We start from the raw sequence: 2,918 nt of genomic DNA, 5'->3' as shown, positions 1-2,918 counted from the left end.
TTTTTTTTTTTTTTTTTGAGACAGAGTCTCACTTTGTTGCCCTCCTTGAGCCAGGTGTGGTACCTCAAGCCTGTAATCCTATGATTTGGGGATCAACCCAAAGGTGGGTGGATCAACCTCAGCCTGACGTCAACCTCTAACTCTTGAGTTCAAGTGATTCTCTTGCCTCAGCCTCCCAAATAGCTGGGACTACAGGTGCCTCACAATGCATGCTATTATTATTATTATTTTTTTTTAGAGATGGAGTTTCACTTTAGCTCAGATTGGTCTCAAACTCGTGAGCTCAGGTGATCCATCTACCTCCCTAGCTCAGCCTCCCAAAGTACTGGGATTACAGGCATGAGCCACCAAGTTGGGCAGTTTCTCATTTTTTAATTAGTAAATATTTTAGTTGTTATTGCTATTTATATTCTTATTTTTCAAATTATCATTTTCTTCAAATCAAGCTTGGTGATTTTAAGAAGTTTAGTTAATCAGAAATATACATTAGTATATATTCCAAGTATAGTAAAAAATCGTGTAAGATTTTTTTCAAAGATGGTATCACTATTTTAGGAATTTGAGTTGCAGGCCTGTTATGAGGTCTTTAATTTTTTAATATTTTTGTATCTTTAGAGATTAACACAGTGCCTGGCACCATATAGGCCCCTAGGAAAGGCTCGTTGGTGCTAAGGCAGTCAGTTCCTTTGGTTAAACATCTGCCCAAATATTTATTTAGCAAGCTGCAGACCTGTGGTTCTCATATGTGGCTGCATATTAAAATCATCTTGATTATTTTTAAATTGCCAATGCTCACACCTCACCAGTACCCCCGCCATAGGACAGTTAAGTCAAATTCTCAAGGGTGTAGGGCCCAGGCATTTTGAGTGTTTTTGTTGTTGTTGTTCTTGCAGTTTGGCTGGGGCTGGATTCGAACCCACCACCCTTGGTATATGGGGCTGGCGCCCTACCCACTGAGCCACAGGTGCCACCCATTTTGGGTGTTTTGTTGTTTGTTTTTTGCCTGTTTGTTTTAAGACAGAGTCTCATTATGTCACCCTCGGTAGTGTGCGGTGGCGTCACAGCTCATAGTAACCTCAAACTCTTGGACTGAAGTGATTCTCTTGACTCAGCCTCCCAAGTAGCTGAAACTACAGATGCCTGCCACAACGCCCGGATATTTTTTGCTTTTGTCATGTTATTTAGCTGGCCCCTGGCAGGGTTCAAACCCCCAAGCCTCAGTGTATGTGGCTGGCACCATAACCACCGTGCTATGGGCACTTAGCTGCATTTTGTGTTACTTAAAAGCTTTCTGGGTGATTCTGAGTACCAGGACTGAGAACCACTCATGCAGGCCAAACTTCATTTTACAATCATCACATTAATGTCTAATAACATAAGTTTCCTATTGGATTTCATGTAGATATTTGTACAATTTCTAAAAATTAAGAGTAAAATAGTTTCTCCCACTCCTCTGCCCTCTCCACTTTTAATACGTTTACGTATTCAACGTAGAAAGAAAGACAGAGATCAAGGAGGTGATAGAGTTTGGTTCCCTTGGATTTGACTCTATTCATTGAGTTAATTATGTATGACCTTACCCTTTGGTCAGCAGTGAGCTCCAGAAATGGTGGTTGGCAAGTCCATGTGCATACTAGTTACAGAGGGGCCTATCTTGCAAATGCTATTTGGGAATCCAACAAAGAGTGGCTTTGGGACTTGGAAAACTCAATGAGAGAGTGGAGTTAAAAATTAAAAGCTATCTAAAGTTCAAGGCATTTTTGCCTTTCAAAGGCAAAGCAAAGTTAAACTAAGGGGTGTAAAATCATAGTTTTCAGTGCAAAGTTTTTTAAAAGATAGTATTTTTGTAGCTAGTTTGGGGTATAGTTTTGGCTAAGATTATGAACACTGCCTTCTAATCTTTTGCCTTTCATAATCCTAGCCTGTTTTTATAATTCAAGGATAAGAAGTATCAGAATTAAAGGGCTTGTGGGTGTCCTTTTGTAGTAAAGTACTGTATTCTTTCCATAGTAAATGAAACAGCCACAAAAGTTGTGATGCCTCTTTTAAAATAGAAGAATAATTAGAGTTGTTTTAGAAAGCACTGTCCCATACAAGAATATGAAAAAGAAAATGTTTATTGAGTGAATAAAAGTATTCTATCATAAAAACACAAAATTTTGAGAAAATATTTTTTCAGCAGGAATTAATATTATTGGAAAATCATGATAAATATGTCACTTCAAATTATAAACAAGTACCTTTGTACTAAGTTTATCAGGTACAAAGTGAAGAGGAAAACTGACTATTTGATTAAGAGAAAATGTATTCAGTGAAACTAGATCATTTAGATCACCAAATGCATTCTAATTGGATTGAGTTAAATTAGCAATACAATTACCAGTTTTGAATTTATTTTTACATTTTATTATATCATCATTCTTTTATCATTATGTATGAGTATAATTTCACTATCCAGTAGATAACCAATTCCAAAATTTATTTTTATACTCTTTTTTTTTTTAGAGATAGAGTCTCACTTTATCGCCCTTGGTAGAGTGCCCTGGCATCACGCAGCTCACAGCAACCTCCAACTCCTGGGCTTAGGTGATTCTCTGGGGCACCCCCCACAAAGCCTGGCTATTTTTTGTTGCAGTTTGGGTGGGGCCAGGTTTGAACCCGCCACCCTCGGTATATGGAGCTGGCCCCTCCACTGAGCCACAGGCGCCACCCTATTTTTATATCTTAAAGATAATAGAACAAGAGTTCTTTTTTGTTGTTTCTTGTTAAGACTATAAAACTATTTATTTATTTGAGACAGAGTCTCACTTTGCCACCCTTGGTAGAGTGCTGTGCTGTCATAGCTCACAGCAACCTCAAACTCCTGAGCTTAAGTGATTCTCTTGCCTCAGCCTCCCAAGTAGCTGGGACTACAGGCG

The sequence above is a fragment of the Otolemur garnettii genome, unplaced genomic scaffold, assembly GCF_000181295.1.
Source record: "Otolemur garnettii isolate 467f Iridium unplaced genomic scaffold, OtoGar3 scaffold00103, whole genome shotgun sequence".
NCBI lineage: Eukaryota > Metazoa > Chordata > Mammalia > Primates > Galagidae > Otolemur > Otolemur garnettii.
The sequence above is the reverse complement of the archived record's forward strand: the minus strand, read 5'-3'. Positions refer to the sequence as shown.